General features: G+C 56.1%; 1 protein-coding gene and 1 long non-coding RNA gene across 5 annotated transcripts in view; one reads left to right on the top strand and one right to left on the bottom strand.

The window, feature by feature from the left end:
• Positions 1–10,699, bottom strand: part of Clip2 (CAP-Gly domain containing linker protein 2) — a 42,738-nt gene extending 32,039 nt beyond the window's left edge. Inside the window, exons 1-2 of one of the 4 annotated variants that reach the window (XM_070035560.1) lie at positions 9,883–10,008; positions 6,504–6,578 (exon numbers count right to left, since the gene is read on the bottom strand). The gene's annotated coding sequence lies outside the window, so the exon portion shown is untranslated. Of the gene's footprint in view, positions 1–6,503; positions 6,579–9,882; positions 10,009–10,446 lie in introns of those variants that run through there. The other 3 variants (XM_070035558.1, XM_070035561.1, XM_070035559.1) reach the window with 3 other exon arrangements.
• A 6,722-nt stretch (positions 10,700–17,421) lies between these two features.
• Positions 17,422–18,585, top strand: LOC138836898 (uncharacterized). The gene is made up of 3 exons (XR_011375120.1): positions 17,422–17,501; positions 18,196–18,312; positions 18,478–18,585. It is a non-coding gene; the product is annotated as an uncharacterized lncRNA (long non-coding RNA).
• Positions 18,586–21,471: the final 2,886 nt, after the last annotated feature.

Genomic DNA, 21,471 nt, shown 5'->3' with positions numbered 1-21,471 from the left:
CGTTTTGGCCAGTCCTGGGACCGAACTCGGGGCCTGGGTGCTGTCCTTGAGCTTCTTTTTACTCAAAGTGAGTCCTCTACTACTTGAGTCCCAGTGCCACTCCTAGTTTTTTTCTGAGCAGAGATGAGTGTCTCGTGGCCTTTCCTGCCCAGGCTGGCTTCAAACCACAATCCTCAGTTCTCAGCCTCCTGAGTAGCTAGGATTATAGACATGAGCCACTGGTACCTGACAAGGCTTTAAGTTTTCAGTAAAGAAAGTCGGTTTTATTTTTTGTTGGTTGGTTGGCGGTGCTGCTGGGTGAAACCCAGGGCATGGCACATGCTAGGCAAGCACTCTGCCACAGGGCTCTTCCCCTAAGGCAAGGCGGGCGATTCTGGGCACCACAGATGGGCTGGCAGGGGCCCAGGGGTGGATGGCCCCCTCTCCTGCCTCTGGCTTGGGAGTCACAAGCACTTTCTTGTGTCAGTTCCAGTGCAGGACCCAGCTGCAGCAGGACCCAGCCTCTGCCCTGGGGTACTGTCCAGGGAGGGGACTCAGCCTGGACCCCAGGGAGACCCTCCTGGGTGCCAGGCCTTGCACGAATGGGGGGCCCATTTGTCCTGGGTCCCCTGCTGAGGCCACCAACATCACAGGACATCAAAGCTCAGAAAATAGCCACCAGTGGCTCACACCTGTAATCCCAGCTACTCAGCAGGCTAGGATCTGATGATTGTGGTTCAAAGCCAGCCTGGGCCAGAAAGTCAACGAGACTTTTCTTTTTTTTTAATCTTTTCTTTCTTGGCTCTGGGGATGGAAACAGGATGCTGAACTTTCTAGCAAAGCACTTTGCACTGAGCCACATCCCAGCCCCTGTAAGATTCTTCAGTGAACCACCAAAAAGCCAGAAGGAGAGCTGTGGTTCAAATGAAAGAGTGCCAACCTGGAGCTAAAAAAGCTCAGGGCATTCAAGCCCCAGTACCGGCCACACAAAAACCTCAGTCAAGTTTGAGGACTCAGACCCAGCGAGGACTGGCCCAGCCACCCCCAGACTAGCTGGGTCCACCCAGGAGTAACATTTGTCCCCAGCCTCTGGGGACAGCGCCCGACTGCCACTGCTGACAAAGGAGACCAGAGGCAACCAAGCTGGCACGGAGCCTGTGCCCGCACTGCTGCGGGGACTGGTGGGAGAGGGGGCTGGGAGGAGAGGAGGGAGCGGGGCGGGGACTCATGCCTCACAGGACAAGGGAGGGACTGGGATGTGGTGACCAGTTGCCCCTGAATACATGATGGCCACTGGCAGGGTGACAAGACATGAAGCATCATGCAGAGCACGCACCCTGGGTGCTTGGCACTGGACATGGCCAGCGCAGTGACCGCTCCTGGCCTGGAGCCCAGGGCGCCACTAGGCGCCCACCTCTGTGCGCCTCCATTACAGTGCTCCCAGGCAAAAATGCGCGTATCTCAGGCTTTCCATTTCAGTCACTGGGGGTGGCAGAGGAGGCTGGGGCTTTCGGCCAGTGGGCGGCCCCTTCTGAGATGGTGCCAACCAGGGCACGGGAAATTGGGTCTCCAGTGGGGCAGGGCGGCTGGGGAAAGGGATCCAGTGCCAGGAAGCGGGCACCGCAGCCAGCCTGGAAGCAGCTAGAAACGCGAGTGGAGGGGCCTGGCTGGCTGGGCAGTCCACAGGGGCACAGGGCTTGCGTGACATTGCAAGACCCAAGTGCCTTGACCAGCACTACAAAACAGGTTTTAAGCCAGGTGCTGCTGGCTCACACCTGTAATCCCAGCTAGGCAGGAGGCTGAGATCTGAGGATGACGGTTTGAAGCCAGCCAGGGCAGGAATGTCCATGAGACTCTTATCTCCAATGAACACCTAAAAGCCAGAAGTGGAACTGTGGCTCAAGTGGTAGAGCATCAGCCTTGAGCAAAAAAAGCTCAGGGACAGCAGCACCCAGACCCTGCAGAGTTCTCAATACCAGCACACATACAATTACTTACACACACACACACACACACACACACACACACACACACACACACACACACACACACACACACACACACACACACACACACACACACACACACAAAATATTACTTCTAAGAGTGCACCTGAGGCTTCACTGGGCCCAGGGCAGGGGCTGGACCCCAGAAGCTCTGCAGCCTCCCACAGAGCAGCAGGGAAGTGGGCTCTGGGGAGGAGGGAGTGCAGTGATGGCTCCATTTTTTTGTTTTGGTTTGGTTTGGTTTTATTGGTTGTGGGGCTTGGCACTCTGGGCCTGGGTGCTATCCCTGAGATCTTCAGCTCAAAGTGAGCACTCTACCTCTTGAGCCACAGTAAGACTTCCAGTTCTCTGGAGGTTAATTGGAGATAAAAGTCTCATGCACTTTCCTGCCTGGGCTGGATTTGAACCATGATCCTCAGATCTCGGCCTCCTGAGTAGCTAGGATTACAGGCTTGAGCCACAGGTGCCCGGCGATGGCTCTGTTTATCTGTGCCCGATTTTCTTCACTCTGCAGAGAACACAAAGCTGGCCCTGTCCTCTGTCCCCTCCTTTGTCATTGCCGCTAATGGCTATTTGTCGGTCATGGGGCCTGAACTCTGGGCCTGGCGCTGTCCCTAAGCTCTTCAGCTCAAGGCTAGCGCTCTACCACTCGAGCCACAGCACCACTTCTGGCTTTTTCTGTTTATGTGATGCTGAGGAATCAAACCCAGGACATCATACATGCAAGACAAGCACTCTACCACTGAGCTACCTTCCCAGTCCTAGCTATGTATTTTTTAGACATAAGGTCTCACTATGTAAGCCCAGACAGACTGGGAACCTGCCATTCCTTCTGCATCAGGCTTCTGAGTGTTGGGATTATAGGCATGCGTCACCACACTTGTCTGGCTGTTCTTTTGACTGCACTTGACTTTGTTACTAGGTGAGTCCAAGTTCAGCATCTAAAGCTCCCGTAGCCCCAGGCAAGCAGAGCGAAGGGCTGGGCAGACACTCTCTGTTTGCTGCACCAGCCTTTAGATGAAAGCCAACATGCTGCCTCCTGCCAGCTGCCCCTCAGGCAGGGAGAGCAGGGGAGATGGCGCCCCTGCCCAGTCTGTCCCCAGGTCTGCCCTCTGCCTCCAGGGTCACCAGGCCAGGCCTGGCAGGAGGTGGGCAGCCTCATGCTCAGCTGCCAGCTTATAGAAGGGGCACTGGAGCCCCAGAGAGGAGAGGGCAGGAGGGCCTGGGTGGGTCTCCAGTTGCCCTGGATGGTCCCAGGAGCCCCAGATGTAATGGAAGGGGTAGGGCAGGGCTGGGAAGGTGCAGCGTGGGGGGGGGGCAAAGGGGGTGCACCTGGCTGTGTAGACCCTACCCACAGCTCAGCAACATGACAACTGGGGTCTCCCACCTCTGGACCATGATCAGCAGTAGGCAGTGGCTGGCTGTGCTAGCGGGAGACCCCACCAGGCCCACAGAAAAGGACCCAGGAAGAGCCAGGACTCAAGTTCCCCCTCGCACCTGCCTTCATGCCCACTTTGCAGACTGAGAAGCTGCGGCCCAGAGCAGAGGAGTAATGCACGCACACTCACAGGGCAGGGAAACAGGGTGGCAAGGGTCAGCACCCACGTGGGCAGCGCTGGGCCAGTCAGGAGTGTCCCTGGGGCTGGCAGGGCCACGAAGGTCTGGGGAGGCGGGCACCAGCCCCAGCAACCTGCTCCTGGTGCTCTTCCACAACTTACCCTTTCCTGCTAGCTCCATGTGCCAGTGCCAGCCTGGGGTGGCGGCCGAAAGGTGGTCCATGTTCCCACCTCTCCTCTCTGGGCCAGCCTGTCTGGCCGCCTCTTTATTAGTCTTGATCACATGCGCAACTAAAAATACCCCTGGATCACAGGGGTCTCGACAATGACTGATGATGGTAGACAGCATAAAGAACAAAAAAAGAAAGCGGAGCACCAGTGCTAATGCCTGTAATCCCGGCTATTCAGGTGAATGAGAGCTGAGAATCATGGTGTGAAATCAAACCCAGGTAGGGAAAAAGAAAAAAATCTGTGAGGCTCTTTATCTCCAATAGACAAGCAAAACAAAACAAAAAAAAAAAAAAAAGCTGCGGCTCAAGTGGAAGAATGGCAACCTTAATTAAAGACTAAAAAAACGACACCCAGGCCCTGAGTTCAAGCCCAGGAGAGGCACAAAAGAAAAAAACACAGAGTAACAATCCGCAAGATGCCCACAACCCAATTCCCCTCAGTTTGTGGGATCAGACCCACCTCCATTCACAGAGGGGTCACCGCTGGACTCAGTGTCTCTGCTTCTATCCTTACAAACAGAGAACAGAAGAAGCCAAAGAATCAGAGCAGGCTGGGTGCTGGTGGCTCACGCCTGTAATCCCAGCAACTCATGAGGTTGAGACCTGAGAATTGCAGTTCAAAGCCAGCCTGCAGGAAAGTCTATGAGACTCTTATCTCCAATGAACCACCAGAAAACCGGAAGTGGCGCTGTGGCTCAAAGTGAAGCACTAGCCTTGAGCAAAAGAGCTCAGGGACAGCACCCAGGCCGAGTTCAAGCCCATGACCACCACCAACAACAAAAAAGAATTCCAGTGGGCAGTGGTGGTTGTGAAGGCTGAGGGAAGAGGCCTGAAGCCAAGGAATGTCGGGGGCAGCCCTACAGGCCAGAAGTAAGGGAGAGACCAACTCAGCTGCAGGCTGGCTCTGCTGGGGTCCTGACTTCAGCCTGGTGGTAGCCAAGGGGGCGGGGCTAACCTCAGGATCCTCAGGTTGCAACAGCTTTCCACCACCAATCGGACAGCAGAGTTCTGCCCTAGCAGTAAGAAACTCATCAATTCAAGGTGGCCAGCAGACCCACTGGTGAAAGGCAAGGCAAGGCAATTTCTAGAAGGCAAGACAACAAGAGATGCCTAGAACAAGGCACAGAAAATACTTTGCAAAAAACGCAAGAAGAGCTGGGCGCTGGTGGCTCACGCCTGTAATCCTAGCTACTCAGGAGGCTGAGATCTCAGGATCGCGGTTCAAAGCCAGCCCAGGCAGGAGAGACCATGAGACTCCTATCTCCAATAAACCACCAGAAAACCGGAAGTGGCGCTGTAGCTCAGGTGGTAGAGCGCTCGCCTTGAGCTGAAGAGCTGAGGGACAGCGCCCAGGCCCAGAGTTCAAGCCTCATGACCGACCAAAAAAAAAAAAAAAATACAAGAAGGGGAGAAATTCAGCAATATTGAGATTAAGAGCTTTGCATGTCAAAAAACAAAGAGAGCAAAGGAGAGAAAGAAAGGGAGAGATAGGAAGTATCACAAAGGGAGGGACCAGTTTTTTTGCTCAGTACTGGGATTTGAACTCAGGTATTATACATGCTCAGTTGGCAGAACTGGCACTGGCACTCTACCACGTAAGACACCCCTCCAGCCTGGCTTTTTTTTATCTAGGAGATAAAGAGACTCATGGAGTGCTGGGAAGGTGGCTCAGTGGTAGAGCACTTGCCTTGCATGCCTGAGGCCCTGGGTTCGATTCCTCAGTACCACATAAGCAAACAGAAAAAAGCTGGAAGTGGCACTGTGGCTCAAGTGGTAGAGCCCTAGCCTGGAGCTGAAGAGCTGAGGGACAGTGCCCAGGCCCAGAGTTCAGGCTCCATGACCGGACCCCCCCCAAAAAAAAAAAAAAAAAGAGACTCGTGGAGCTGGGTGTTGGTGGCTCATGCCTATAATCCTAGCTACTTAGGAGGCGGAAATCTGAGGATCACGGTTCAAAGCCAGCCCAGGTAGAAAAGTCCATGAGACTCTTATCTCCAACACACTACTGGGAAAGGGCCAAAGGTGGTGCTGTGGCTTCAGATGGTAGAGCCCTAACTTTAAGCACAAAGAGGTACAGGGACAGGGCCTATGCCCTGAGTTCAAGCCCCAGGGCCAGAAAAAAAAACAAAAAAGTCTTACGGTTTCCCCCCCCCCCCCCCCCAGACTGACTTCCATTGTGATCTTCCAGATCTCAGCCTCTTGAATAGCTACCGTGAGCCACTGTGCCTGGCACATGAATTCAGAAACTATAAAGACCTCCCACAAGCCATTGAGAAAAGCCAGCAAGAGACTAGTAGGAGTATTTCAGAGGAAGACAGAGGAAGGCAGAAAGAAGATCCGTTTCACTGTCAGTACAGTAACCCTACCCCTGCCACAGCAAGGGGAAATGTGCAGGACACTACATCGGGTGGAGAGCGCCGGCAGGGACACCGGCACCCGGGTGGTCCCAGCTGGAGGGAAAGCGCCCTTTAGCCTCTTGAAAACAGATGGCATTACCCAGGAAGCTGAACACACAAAGCCTGCGAACCCGGTGGCCATACTCCAGGTAGACACGTGCACCTACACACGCCGAACACCACCAACTACTCCCAATATCCCAAGTCTGAAATAACCCGGACGCTCCTGCCACTTCCCTGCACAGGACTCACGCCCGCAATCCCAGCTCCTCAGGAGGCTGAGATCTGAATATTGAGGTTCAATGCCTGTCCAGGCAGGAAAGTCCGTCAGACTCTTACCTCCAATGAACCAGCAAAAAGCAGGAAAGCAGAGCTGTAGCTCAAGTGGCAGAGCATCATCCTTGAGTTAAAAACCTAAGAGACAGTGATTTCAGGCTGTGATTTCAAGCCCCACGACCAATATTAAAAAAAAAAAAAAAAATCTGCCAGGCGCCCTTGGCTCACGCCTGTAATCCTACCTACTCAGGAGGCTGAGATCTGAGGATTACAGTTCAAAGCCAGCCTGGGCAGGAAAGTCCGTGAAACTCTTATCTCCAATAAACCACCAGAAAACTGGAAGTGGCGCTGTAGCTCAAGTGCTGGAGCGCTAGCCTTGAGCTGAAGAGCTGAAGGACAGTGCTCAGGACCGAGAGTTCAAGGCCCACGACCGACAAAAAAAAGGAAAAAAAAAAATCACAGCCACCCTGCTTCCTCCCACCAAAGTCCTGGCCTATAAACGTTTCATCTTTACCGCGTTACCAATGGAGAAACTGGGGCTTGGAGCAGGCATGTGGCTTGTCAGAGTCACCCAACTCAGGCCCTGAAATCAAGTCTCAACTTCCTGAAACTTAAAGAGCATCTTGGCTCCCCAACTGAGGGTGGAGAACAAGGGCAGAGATCTGGGGGTGCCATGGCACCAGGCCACCCCCATGATCTCTGGCTGCTTTTTCTGCAATTCCTCCCACCAAGTACCAGGTTCTGTCCGAGAATATTCCAGAACCCCTGTGGGCCCCGCCCATCCCTTCCTCTGGACCCTAAGCCTCTACACAACCATCCCCGGGGGCTCCAGGGCCCCCTCCTTGACAAGAAATGGAGGTCTGCAGGCCCAGACCAGCCGGGAGCCACCGCCGCCCAGCTTCGGACCTACAGCTGTTCCTAGGGACTGAAGGGGATGGGGGTACTAGGAGGGTGGGATGCCACCTTAGCTGGGGGTTAAACCCCAAGTATACGATGGTGGCACACGCATGCACACACACTGTAAGTGTGCCCCACTACGCTCCTTTCTGCCTCCAGAGGCCACTGGCCTGCCCCCATCAGCGAGCCTCCTGCACCCTGTGCCCGGCCCACACAGTCTCTCCCTGGCAAGCAGAGACTAAGGCACACCCCACTGGGAGGGGCCCCACAGAGTGGAGCTGAAGCCTGGGACAGAAGGCTAGCCTGCAGGGAGAGGCCGGGCCGCACCCCAGGGAGGCCCAGAAACCTAGAAAGAAGAGAGCCGGCCAGCGGCCAGCAGGGCCAGCTCCCCAGGGGCCCAGCTCCTGGTGGCCTGAAACTTTGAGGAACAGGATCCCCAGTCCCTAAATCCCCTTTGCTTAAACTAATTGGAAAAGGCTCACATGAGAGACAAAATCACCCCAAAGATGAAATCAAAGAGGCTTCGGCCACAGCCCTACGGTACTGAGCCGCAGCCGTGATTGAAGCAAGCTCAGGTGGTCTGGCCAAGCACTGGTGTCAGGTCAGGCCGGGAGTGTGCAGTGAACGGGGTGGGAACGCCAGCAGTGGGCCCCAAAACTCAGCTAGGAAAGCCAGATGGCACTGGACTTGGTACTAGAGCAGACAGGGCAGGAGTGTTCAGGAAGGGGAGGCCATAATCACACCTCAGGACCAGCGGGCGGAGGGCGGACAGCTGGGGAGAAGGCAGACCGGGGCATGTACACGCCTGGAAGGTAAGGAGAGCATGGCGCACCACCAGCTAGCCTCACCCGTAAGGCCGGGAAGCATTGGTAAAATATCCGTGGCATCACCAAAACAAAGCATCGGTGATGAGGTGAGGCTGCCTGTAATCCCAGCTGCACAGGAGGTGTGAGCGGGAAGATCAGAAAAATGACCATGGCAGAAACAGGGCTGAGGAGTGGCTGCAGGGACCCCGAGTTCAAATAAAGAGGCTGAAGGGACAGGTGGGGCTGGCGGCTTTTGCACCCTGGCGGGGCGGGGCTGCTGGGGGGAGCTGGAGGCCACTTCCTGCCTCGGTCTACAATGACAGACTGTCCCTGGATCCCTCAGACCCGAATGACAGATGGGGAAATGGAGGCAGAGAGGGACACAGTGACTAGTCCAAGGTGACACAACTGAGCAAGTAGCAGACCTGGGATCTGACCTCAACTCTTGCGGGGACCTGTGGGCTCCATGTGCCCCCGTGTGTGCGCACACAGCGAGGCTGCAAACAGTGGCACTGCCACCGTGCCCCCCCCCACGCCCACAGGGAGCAGCTGGGCCTCTCCAAGCCCGCCCTGCACCTGGCTCCTCCACCCCCTCGTCTTTTCTGCTGTCTGCACCCCAACATCGCTCCCATCCAGCTCTGCAGGCCGCGATACATACACAGGATGCTAGTAAGCTCCTTCTATAGACTACGTACTGCCTGGCTCCGCCTGGCTGACAAGGCCTTGAACTCGGAGCCCCAGAAACCCAAATCTTCAGCTGCCCCCTTGCAGCCGACAGACCCTCGGCCTCCCATCCTGTGTGTGTGTGTGCGCGCGCTTGAACTCAGGGCCGGGACACAGTCTCTCAGCTCTAAGGCGAGCGCTCTACCACTTCCGGTGAGTCACAGGGACTTTCCTTCCCCTGGCTGGCTTTGAACCTCCATGCTCAGATCTCCGTCTCCTGAGTGGCTAGGATTACAGGCGTGAGCCACCGGCCCCGCTCGACTGCAAGCTTTCGCAGCTCCTGCAAGCAGCCGCTCTGCGAGGCGGCCGAGCACCACCGGCGGCAGCGCCCCGCGCCCCGAGCCCCGAGCCCTGCGCCCAGAGCCCTGCGCCCCCCAGGCCCGAGGGCAGCTGGGTCCCCAGTACCCGCCAGGCCGGGGCGTGGGTCTCCACGAAGGGCTATTGTTTACACTTGCTCTGGGGGTGCGCCGCCCCACGTGCGGCCTCCCTCGCGCGCCCCACGGAGCAGGGCCACCGCGGCCCTCGCCATTCGCCACCCAAGGGGGAGCAGGGCCCGGGGCGCGGCGCGGGCGAGCCCGGGGCCCCTGCGGCCTGCGGGGCGGGGGCTCCGCTCCTCCCCGAGGGAGGATCTGCAGTCTCACCCCGCGGCCGCGGAGCCGCCGACCCGGGGCCGCGCCCCCAAACCCCCGAGGAGGGGGCGGCGGCCGCGCCCACCAGGCCGTGCCAGGGCCTGGAAGTCCTGCGGCGAGTCCCGCGCCGGCCGCGCTGGGGGCGGGGGACGGCGGGACACAGGCGCCAGCGGACAGATGCCCAAGCCCAGGCCGTGGTGCGGGCACCGGGGCGCCGCGACGCCCGGGCCGCGATCGCCGGCGGAGTCCCGGCCCCGGCCAGCCTCCGCCAGCGCCCCCGCCCCGCCCCGCCCCGCCCGCGCTTCCGGCCCGCGCTTCACTAGTGCCCGGCGGGGCCGCCGCCGCCCCCCGCGCCCGGTCCTTTGTCGCTCGCGGGTCCGCGCCTACCTCGGTCCTCCGGCGGCGGCCCGGCCGGCGCCTCCCCCGAGCGGCCTCCCGGAGTGGCGCCGCTTCGCGCCCCCGCGCTGCCCCGCGCCCGCCGCAGGCCCGGGCCGGGTCTCGCAGGCGGCGGCGGCGCCGGCGGCCGAGGCTAGCGGAGCCGGTGCAAGCGGCGCGCGGCGAACAAAAGGGGCCGGCGCCGGGGCGGGCGCCTGGGGCGGGGCGGGGCGGGGCCGCAGCGCGCGGCCTCCCGGTTCTCGGGCCGCGGCGCCGCGCGGGACCAGGCGGGCGGGCGGAAAACGCGGTCCTCCCCGCCCCCCCCCCCCCACCGCGCCGGACCCCGCGCCCACACCGCCTCACAGCCCGGCGTCCTACGGCGCTCATTCGTTCTTCTATTTTTTGCCCTGTCTGTCGTGGGCTTCAACTCAGCGCCTGGCGCTGTCCCAGCTTCTCCACTCAAGCTGGCGCGCCACCGCTTTGAGCCACAGCGCCACTTCCGGGCTTTTTGAGTCTCCTGTACTTTCCTACCCTGGGTGGCTTCGAACCTTGATCCTCAGATCTTAGCCTGAGTACCTAGGATGACAGTCCGGCGTCCCGCTCTGACGGAGTTTAGTGGACAGCGCATTCTTCAAGGATGTCCCGGGCTACGCGAGGAAGCTGCGAGGGGCGGGGATGGAGACGGGGGAAGCCGGGCGGCGAGGGAACAACTTCAGTCTTCCTTAGAAGCCAAAGTGGGTGTGGAGCGGCGTGGTCTCCAGGGATGGCGGTCGTCCTGGGGCCGTGGTCCAGATGCGAGTCTCTCATCCTGGGGGCGTGGTCTCGATGGATGCCTGTCATCTTGGGGGACGTAGTCTGGAAGGACGGCTGTCATCTGGGGGCGGGGTCCCGATGTGTCTGTCACCTGGGGGCGTGGTCTCGATGGATGGCCGTCATCCTGGGGGCGTGGTCTCCGTGGATGTCTGTCTTCCTCGTGGTCTCGACTGTCCTGATCGGCACCCGGCATGCAAATGAGCTGGCCGCCCTGGCCTCTGGGATGCTGTGGTCCCCTCCTGGACGGGGAGGCTGAAACTGTGTCAGCCCAGGAAGTAAGTAACTAAATCCAGCTCTGAGGCCCTCTGGGGCTCCTTTCCTGTCCCCACTGTACTCCAGTGGCTGTGCCCACTGCACTCCTTCTCCCCCCTGTGTTGGCCAGCTAACTCTTGCAGCTCAAAGCCAGCTTCGCCCACCCCCAGTTTAGGGATGCTGGGGAGGCGTGGCCTTGGGCGCTGGGTGGTAGTGGGCGTGGCTTCGGGTGAAGGAGGCGTCCTTTGGTGGCCAGCAGAGCCTGCTGGGAGACCCCAGCTCTCTCTTGGGAGGGCCAGAACAGGGACTGCTTATGCCTCCTTTTTTATGAACCAGCGCCCCGCACAATACCTGGTAGGGGACAGACAGGGAGGAGTATTTGTTGAATGAATTTGCTACTACTGCCCCTTCCCCGCCCTGGCATCCAGAGTCTCTGAGAAATGAGCTAAGCTCTTTCCTCATCTGCAAACTTCAGTGTATTCTCCATTCAGTTCAACAAACACTGGTGGTGTGAGGACAGTAAGTGGGTACTGGGCCAGCCCTAGAGGTCCCACATAATGTGGGAGGGCAAAGCCAGGCCTGGGAGGGTGCAGAGTGAGCCACCCAAGGGAGGCAAGTCCAACCTTGTAAGAAGGAAGGGAAAGGATGCTGTGGCTCACACCTGTAATACTAACTTCTACTCAGGAGGCTAAGATCTGAGGATTATGGTTTTGAAGCTAGCCCCCACAGACAAACCTGAGAGACTCTTATTTCCAATTAACCAGCAAAATCTGAAGGGGAAGTGTGGCTCAAGTGGCAGAGGGCTAACCTTGAATGAAAAAACCAAGCAACAGCACGAGGCTTAAGTTGAACCTCAGTGGTAGCGCCCATGCGCGCACGCACGCGTGCACACACACACACACACATACACACACACAAGCATGCACACATGAGCGTGTGCACACACACACACAGAAATACACAGGTTCTTAGTTTTCCCTCTGGAAGTAATGAAAATATTTACAGTAGATTTTAATGAGTCAAGATGCATAATTTAATAGCATAATCACATTCCTTTTACATGATTGTTATGCTAACAAGTTTATAGGCAGAACAATGGGTTCATAAAATAGTTCCAGTAAAGTGAGGCAAAGTAAAGTCAAAGACTAAAGATGGTGGTTGAAATCGGACTGGGGAGTAGCTCAAGTGGTAGAGCACCTGTAGGTTGCAGATCCTGAGTTTAAACCCTGGTAACATCAAAAATAAAAGAGTGGGCTGGGAAGGTGGCTCAATGGTAGAGTGCTTCCCCCTGCATGCATGAGGCCCTGGGTTCGATTCTTCAGCACACATAAGCAGAAAAGGCCAGAAGTGGCGCTGTGACTCAAGTGGTAGAGTGCTAGCCTTGAGCTGAATAGCTGAGGGACAGTAGGCAGGCCCACAGTTCGGACACCACTGACAAAAAAAATAAATAAAAATAAAAGATTGTTAGCCAGGCACTGGTGACTCATGCTTGTAATCCTAGGTATTAAGAAGGCTGAGAGCTGAGGATTGCAGACTGAAGCCTGCTTGGGCAGGAAAGTTTGTGAGACATTTATCTCCAATTAACCACCCCAAAACCTGAAGTGGTGCTGTGGCTCAAAGTGATAGAGCATTAGCCTTGAGCAAATGAGCTCAGAGACAGTGCCTAAGCCCTGAGTTCAAGCCCTAGGACCAACAAAAAAGAAAAGATAGTTGAAGTAGTGTGTCAAATCATGCCTGCAATCCTAGCTACACACACAAAAAAAGCTTGCAAATTCTGCTGTGATCTGCTGGGCTTACCTGGGTCCTGGGGAGGCAGCTCTCTATTATCAACAGCTCCAGTGTGCCTCAGAGGACAATGAGACCCAAACTCCCTACTATTCCCACCTGACAACCGACGTGTGAGCCTGGCCTGAAGATTCCTTTGGCCTGGCTGCCGGAGGAGGGAAGGCCTTAGAGAAGGCCTGGTGGAGTTTGGATCCACTGTCCTGCAGCCCGTGGCCAGTGGAGCAGGTGTTGGGCCCGGCCCTGGAGTGGGGAGGGGACCCCAGCTGATCTCACACCCGGCCCTTTGTCTCCACCTGAAGTGCCAGCTTGGTCCTTCTCTTGCTAAAGAGGATAATGGCTGGCCAGGGCAGTAGTGGGGGTGCGGTGGGGAGTAGTAGTGGGGAGAGAGCCTGGGCTGCTCTGGCAGCTGGAGCCACGCCCCGATCCTTTCCATTTCACTTTGCTTTTCAGATAGCGTCTCGGGCTTTTGCCCAGGCAACCTTTGACCTAAATCTTCCCCAGTGCCGGGGATGACAGGCACGCATGCACCACCACATCTGGCTGGCTCCAACATGCTTGTATTATCATGGTTTTCCATTCTCTGGTGCTGGGAATGACCTCAGGCCCTGCACTCACTAGCCAAGGGCTCTCCCACCGAGCTGCACGCCCGCCACACCCGTAATTTTGATTTACGTTAGGTTATTTTGAGGTTCCTGTTTCAACGCTGAGGCTCTCGCCCTGCTAGGGAGGCGTTACCGCTGAACAACACGCAGCTTCACCGGGCAGTGTTTTGGTGCTGTGTGTGCTGTGGCGGGGGCTTGAACTCGGGGCCTGCGCGCCGTCCTTGAGCGTTTTTGCTCAGGTTGGCGCTGCACCACTTGAGCCACAGCGCCGCTTCCGGATTTTTGCTGGTGAGCAAGCCCCGCGGGTGTGACGCTCAGTCCTCGGATCTCAGCCTCGCGCGCAGCCGGGACGACGGCGTGAGCACGGCGCCAGTTCTGGGTGGGGCTCCGCGGCCTGGGCCTCGCGGCTCCCGGGTGTTTGCTGCAAAACCGCGCTGCGATCGCCCCGGGCGAAGCCATGCAGGCAACCGAGGACCCCGGCCGGGAAGTCGAGCAACCGAGCGGGGAAGCCGCCGTGGGACGTTTCTGTCCCTCTGCCTCGGATGTCCCTGCGCCACTCGTAGGTCGCTGGCAAAACACCTGAATCCACTCCCGGCGGCGGCCCGGCGGCGGCGAGGACCCGGCGCACCGCCCGCCTCGGGTGGGCGGGGCGTCGCCATGGAGACGGCTACGCGCGGGCCCCGCCCTCCGCCGCCCGTGGGCGGGGCCTGGGTGGGGTCGCGCGGCCCCGCCCCCGGGGCGGGGTGGAGGAAAGGCGGGGTTCGGCGGCAGGGGTGTGGCGGGCGGCGGCGGGACGGAGGGCACAGGGGGGGATGGGGGACACAGAGGGACATCGTGGGTGGGGGACACAGGGGGATGCCACCGGGGGTGGGGGACACAGGGCCTGGGGGACACCATCGCGGGCAGGGAGACTTGGGGGGACACCACCGGGGGCTGGACACCACTGCACAAGAAGGCCGGGCTCTGCCGCTAGGCCAATAGAGAATACCTTGGGGTCCCTCATTTCCCATGGGGACCCCTTATTTCTCAGAGGTGGTGGAAATAGTGATAAGCCCAGGCCTACCTAAGTGACCAAAGCTACTAGTGTTCCTTCCTTCCTTCCTTCCTTTTTTTTTTTTTTTTTTTTTTGGTTTTCTTGCCAGTCTTAGGGCTTAAACTCAGGGCCTGGGCGCTGTCCCTCAGCTCTTCAGCTCAAGGCTACCACTCTACCACTTGAGCCAGCTTTTGCTGCTTATGTGGTGCTGAGGAATCGAACCAGGGCTTCATGCATGCAAGGCAAGCGCTCTACCACTGAGCCACCTTCCCAGCCCTTTGCAAAACTCTTATACCCAATTTACCACTAGAAAACCAGAGTGGAGCTGTGGCTCAAAGTGGTAGAGCAGTCACCTTGAGCAAATAAAGAGCTCAGGGACAGTGCCCAAGCTGGAGTTCAAATACCTCAGCCAATAACAACAATTAAAAACAACAACAACAGTAAAGACAGGATCTGCTGTGTAGCTCAGGCTGTCCTAAGCTCACCATCCTGCCTTAGTCTGAAAAAGCAAAAGCAACAAAAAGCAAAGGGCCTGGCGGTGTGGCTCAAGTTGTAGATCACCTATGTGTTAGGTTTTTAAAAAGAGGTAGCCGAGTTCAGGTAAGGGGTAGGTTTATTCATCGTTCCGCAGCAGACAGACGGGTTCGCAAAAGGCCATCAGAACTGTGGGTATTCCTCAGAGCAAAAAGGGAACAAACAAAAAAGAAAAAAGAGGGGAAAAAAAAACAGAGAGGAATCCCACCTATCCTGACTTTAAGCCCTTTATCCGAGTCACAGCACCATTTATGTTAGGTTTTTAAAACGAGGTGGCCAGGTAAGAACAGCACCACACACATGGTATTCAGGTAAGGGGTAGGTTTATTCAGTAGACCTGCTGGGATCAGGCATGGCTGGGAAAGGCCTGGGAAAGAGAGAGAGCTGGGAAAGAGAGAGGAAAGGGAGAGAAAAGAGCTAGAAAAGAGCCTAAAAAGAGCAGAGAGAGAAAATAGCTAGAAAAGAGAAGAGCTAGAAAAGAGCTAGAAAGAGAGAGCTAGGAAAGAGAAGGGAGCTGGGAAAGAGAAGAGAAGGAAAGAGCTGAGAAAGCTAGAAAAAAGCAGGCGTCTGGGCCTGGGCTAGGCCTTATCTAGGGTATGGGCGGAGAAAGGTGTGGCCACATCAAATTCAGATGTGACCTCAGCCGTTGCCGATGTGACCTCTTCCAGGTGTCCCAGTTGCCTAGGTAACACAGGTACTGGGTGGAGACTTTGCTGCGAGGAGGGTGGAGTCTGCTAGCCATCCAGGAGCGGACCTTATACTATGGATGTGCAGAAGGCCCACAGGAGGTAGAACTAAAGTCAGGTGGCATGACCTGCAGCTGGGGACAGAAGGGCAGGAACTGAGAAGGGAGAAGCTTTCAGCCAGGCACTGGAGTTCACCTCTGTAATGTCAGGAGGCTAAGATCTGAGGATTGCAATGAGAAGGCACCTCAGACAAGACAAATCCAAGGGAGACAACCTGGTCTTCCCCTTATCTGCCCTTCCCATTCTGGAATTTCAGTCACCTGCCATCCACTAAGACTAAATGGACAATCCTAGGAACAAACAATGCATGAGTTGTAAAGCTTGTACCACGGTTGACGGCATGATGACCCTGGCACCGTCCCCTCTGCCATCTTCATTCATGGGTGGGGGTGCCATGTGCTGCTCATTTGTTAGATACAGTTTCCTGTACTGTGGGGTACCCCTCTGCTGAACCCACAGCTCAGGGGACACTGGAGACCTAGCTATACCACAAGTTGGGACTGGGGCCAGGAGGCGGGGGTAGAGGGTGGGGAGAGAGTGACTCAGTTCCGAGAGCTGGGCAAAGTCCTTCCTTCCAGGGCTGCCAAGGGGTGATTCAGGCCCCGTGGCCACATCCATACCCGCCGTGGCCTCTAGGCCACCCCAAAAGCGCAGCAGCCTCTGTCTTTTTGGGCTTTTTGGGTTCTGTCCAGTGCCTCAGGCTTCAGCCCAGATGTGATCCACAGCTGCTCACTCACTGCTAGACGCGCAGAGGTTGATCCTGGTGGGATGGAGGAGGGTCCTTGCCTTTCCCCTCCCTCCCACGGCCTGACTCACTCCCAGATGGTCCTTTACTATGGGAAAACCAGACTTCCTGTTTTATCCACTCTAATCCAGAACATAGAGAGAGAAGGAGGAAGGAAGGAAGGAAGGAAGGAAAGTAGGAAGGAAGGAAGGAAGGACGGACCTGAGGTCTTCAGGCTACCTGTGATGATGCACTTGGAAACCTAAATTAAGAGCCCACTCTTAGTCAGGTGCTGGTGGCTCACACCTGTAATCCTAGCTATTCAGAAGGCTGAGCTCTAAGGATTGCATGGCAAAGCTGGCCCAGGCTGTAAAATTGGGGATACTCTTATCTCCAGTTAACCAACAACAACAACAAAAAGCTGGAAATGGAGTTGAGGCTCAAGTGGTAGAATACCAACCTTGAGTGAAAAAACTCAAGGACAGCACCTAGGTCCCTGAGTTCAAGACCCCCCTTCCTACATGCATGTGCCCATGTGCACACACAGGAATGCTAATTCTGATCCATTGTCACCAGCTGGGTGGCCAGGACAAGCTCTTCCCCTCTGAACTTGGGTTTGCACCTTCCTTTGTCTATTGTCGGCTAGGGAGCTGAACTCAGGGCCTAGGCTCTGTCTCTGAGGTTTTTTCTTCAAGTCTAGCACCAATTTTTTTGATGGCTAATGAATGTCATGGACTTTCTTGCCTGGGCTGGCTTTGACCATGATTCTTAGATCTCAGCTCCCTGGGTTACTAGGATTATAGGCATGAGCCAATGTGGGTTTACTATGCTCATCTTTAAAGGAAGGTGGTGGAGAGTCAGGTGTGACCGCCCTTCTGACTGAAATGCTGGAACTTGCTCTTAAGTTAAAGGGAAGCAAGTCTTGCTATGTCTCTGGAAGCCCCAATAATATCCAGAAAAATACAAAAAAAATCTCCGTCCGGTCACGCTGGGCCAATTAAAAATTTCCTCTAAATCCCGCGCGGTAGGCAACGGCAACCAAAAGATTCAACTGTCTCTGGTCCCTGCCATGGGGGGTCCCTTGCCTTCCAGGCAGCCTAGAAACTCATATTTTATTCATGGCAGCCAGGCATAAACAGGATGTAAATATTTGCGGGCTGTGTGGGGGTGATATGGGGTGGGGGGAGGCCGTCCAGCGTGGGGGGAGAGCGGGCTGTGGGACAATGCTTTCCCGGGACCCGCCCCTCGTCTGCTATAGGCTGCGCGCGGCTGGAGATGGGGTCCCGCGCGCGCGGGAGACCCCGCTCAGGACGGTGCTGCGGTACTCCCGGGCTCTAACCTTTGGCTCCTCCCCAGCGGCAGGGGCTCCCCTTGGGGGTCCCTCGCGTCCGCCCTCATCCCCAGATTCCCTGCTGCGTGCACCCCGAGGCTGCACCAGCCAGAGCCCCCCCAGGCTGGGCTCACAGCCCCCCCCCAGGCTGGGCTCACAGCCCCCCCCAGGCTGGGCTCACAGTCCCCCCAGGCTGGGCTCACAGCCCCCCCAGGCTGGGCTCACAGTCCCCCCCAGGCTGGGCTCACAGTCCCCCCCAGGCTGGGCTCACAGTCCCCCCCCCAGGCTGGGCTCACAGTCCCCCCCAGGCTGGGCTCACAGTCCCCCCCAGGCTGGGCTCACAGCCCCCCCACCCCCAGCCCCGGATTCCCGGTCACACTGATGAGGTCTGGATGGTTCTGTCGTGTTCATTGAATACTGGCTGGACGGATGGCCAGATGGATGGAGCTGCAGTTCCATTGTCCCCTAAAATCTGCCACACCTCCTGTTCCTTTATTTTTTGGCAGATCTTGAGGACTGAACTCTGGGCCTGGTCGTTGTCCCTTGGCGTTTTCACTCAGCCTGCCCGGTGCTCTAACCCCTGAGCCCCAGCTCCACATCTGACATTTTATGGTTAAGTATAGGTAAGAGTCTCACAGACTTTTCTGCCTTGGCAGGCTTCAATCCTTGATCCTTAAATCTGACTCCTGGATTACAGGTGTGAACATCTATGCCCATGCTGGGCTGTGCACAAGAGCCCCCCTCTCCCACCCACCCAACCTCTTCTCCCCCTTTCCTGTGTTTCCCAGACTCACTGGAGCCCCCTTGGGAGCTGGAAGACTGGCTGGGACCCCGCGGGTCGCGCCATGAATGTAGTCAGTGGATGGGCCAGGCCAGGCAGAGCTTCTACAGTGAATCCTTCTAGAAAGGTCCTTTGCAGACCATAAGAGGGGTAGGTTCTGGGGTGGAGGAGGATGGGGAGCCCGCCCATTGTATTGGGGTCTGGACCAGGTGCTGCCATGAACAATGCCTGGCCCTGAGATGTCCGGAGACATGCACAGGTCATGTGGGCTGGCACCTTTCTTTGGGTCTTTGGATTTGGATCCTGGGTTTTGCTGTGTAGCCCGGGCAGGCCTGGAACTCATGATCTTCCTGTCTCAGCCTGCCCAGTGCTGGGCACTGGTGGCTTCAAGTTGAGCTGATCTGGCAGTGGATGATCCTGGCTAGAGACAGAGAGGCCCCTGGCCCCCCCCCACTCTCCTGGGTCCTGGGGGGGGCAGGCCCCCGACCCCCATCCTATTAACTCAGAGCTTTAGCAGGCAAGGTGGTACCTGTAGTCCTAGTTCCTTAGGAGGCTGAGATAGGACTGCGTGAGCCAAAAATGTAAGGCCCAAGGGCAACATAGGAACACTCCACCTCTGAGACATTCTTCCTTCTTCCCTCCTTTTCTTCTTCCTTTTTTTTTTTTTTTTTTTTTGTCAGTCACGGGGCTTGAATTCTGGGGTTGAGCGCTGTTCCTCAGCTCTTCAGTTCAAGGCAAGCATTCTACCGCTTGAACCACAGCGCCACTTCCAGTTTTCTAGTGGTTTCTTGGAGATAAGAGTCTCATGGACTTTCTTGCCCGGGCTGGCTTTGAATAGTGATCTTCAGATGTCAGCCTCCTGAGTAGCTAGGATTACAGACGTGAGCCAATGGTGCCCAGCTTTCCTTTGTTTTCTGAGCCAGGGTCTTGATGTGTAACCCAGACTGTCCCTCTTAATTTGCAATTCTTCTGCTTCCTAGGAGCTGGGATTACAAGTGTGTACCACCATACCTAGTTCAGGTAAGCATTGCCAGAGACAAGATTTGAGAATTAGAGCCGGGCGCTCTTTTTTGGGAGGGGAGGGAGTCCGGTTGTGGGGCCTGAACTCTGGGCTTGGGTGCTGTCCCTTAGCATTTCAGCTCAAGGCTAGCGCTCTACCACCTGAACCACAGCGCCACTTCTGGCTTTTTTCTTTTTGCTTATGTGGTGCTGAGGAATCGAAACCAGGGCCTCATGCATGCAAGGCAAGCGCTCTACCACTGAGCCACCTTCCCAGCCCCAGAACATATACTTCTAAATTGGTCTCCAGCCAGGTGATGGTGGCTCATACCTGTAATCCCAGCTACTGAGGAGGCTGAGATCTGAGGACCAGGGTTTGAAGCCAGCCTGGGCATAAAAAGTCTGTGAGACTCTTATCTCCACTAATCTACTCCCCAAAAGCTGGAAGTAGAGCTGTGGCTCAAGTGGTAGAGTACTAACTTTAAGCAAATGAAGCTCAAGGACAGCACCTAGGCCCTCAGTTAAAGCTCCAGGACTAGCGCAAAAAAACAAAACAAAACAAAACAAAAACCCCCAGCAATCATATGTATATTGTGTGCAATGTTTAGTAATTACATTATTATATTAGCCCACAGACAGTAAACAGTTACTGAGCATACATTGCATACTACCAGGCTGAGAACAGAAATGCACGCCAGACCCCACCAGTGGGAGCCCGTGCCCTGTCCCCACCTATGCGTGTCCCAGCTGAGGACAGGAGGAAGGGTGCTGACCAAGAACGGAAGTCAAGTGCCCAATACCTTCCTGAGGGGCTGTGTCATGCAGGGGCAGCCAGCCCCAACCCACAGCGCCTCATGCTGCACAAAACCCCTACGTTACAGCTTAGGGGGAAAATTCTGCCTTTTAAAAATTATTTTTATTCTTATTTATTTTATTTTTTTGTCGGTCGTGAGGTTTGAACTCTGGGTTTGGGCCCTGTCCTTTGCGCTTTTTGTGTGTGTGTGTGAAAATACTGTACAGAGGGGTTACAATTACATGGGCAAGATAATGAGTACATTTCTTATTAAGCATTGTAGTCTCCTCCTTTGTTTCCCCTTCCCATCCCTTCCCATCCTCCCCGCCTCCCCCCAGTGTCCTTGCGCTCTTTAGCTCAAAGCAAGCTCTCTACCTCTTGAGCCACAGCACCACTTCCTGTTTTCTAGTGGTTTATTGGAGGTAAGAGTCTTACGGACTTTCCTGCCGGGCTGGCTTTGAACCTCAATCCTTAGATCTCAGTCTCTTGAATAGCTAGAATTACAGGGGTGATCCTCTGGTGCCTGGCTTTGCCTTTTTTTAATTAATTAATTTAGTCTGGTTAAAAGAGGGAAGAAGGGCTGGGAAGGTGGTTCAGTGGTAGAGTGCTTGCCTTGCATGCATGAGGCCCTGGGTTTGATTCCTTAGCACCACATAAACAGAAAAAGCCAATAGTAGCGTTGTACCTCAAGTGGTAGAGTGGTAGCCTTGAGTTGAAAGGCTGAGGGACAGCACCCAGGCCCAGAGTTCCAAGACCCATGTTAGAGGAGGAGGGGGAGGGGGAAAGAGTTCTCAAAGTTATGGAAGTGTTAGTGTCACTTTTGCCTGGCATCTGCGCCCCGTGTTTGTGCAGAGCTCCGTCCCAGGCTGGTGGGTAAAGTAGTGCCCTCCAGGATTTGCTAATGGTAGGGCAGACAGAGGCTCTTTGAAATCACTAGCCTGAGGCTTGAAAAGGCCACCTGGTCTGGGTGTGGCAGTGCCTGCCTGTAATCTCAGCTTTTGGAGGGTGGTGGCTCCCAGCTCAGCAAAAGTGGTATCCAAACCTTATCTCAAAAAGCAAAGGAAACTGGCAAGGCCCTGGGCTCCATCTCCAGTACCAAAACAAACAAAAAGCGAGGATCTGAGGGGGCTGGGAAGGTGGCTCAGTGGTAGAGCGCTTGCCTTGCATGCATAAAGCCCTGGTTTCCATTCCTCAGCAGCACATAAGCAA

Source organism: Dipodomys merriami, unplaced genomic scaffold (genome assembly GCF_024711535.1).
Source record: "Dipodomys merriami isolate MVZ:Mamm:240054 unplaced genomic scaffold, mDipMer1.0.p SCAF_26, whole genome shotgun sequence".
Classification (NCBI taxonomy): Eukaryota; Metazoa; Chordata; class Mammalia; order Rodentia; family Heteromyidae; genus Dipodomys; species Dipodomys merriami.
The sequence above is the reverse complement of the archived record's forward strand: the minus strand, read 5'-3'. Positions and strand labels throughout refer to the sequence as shown.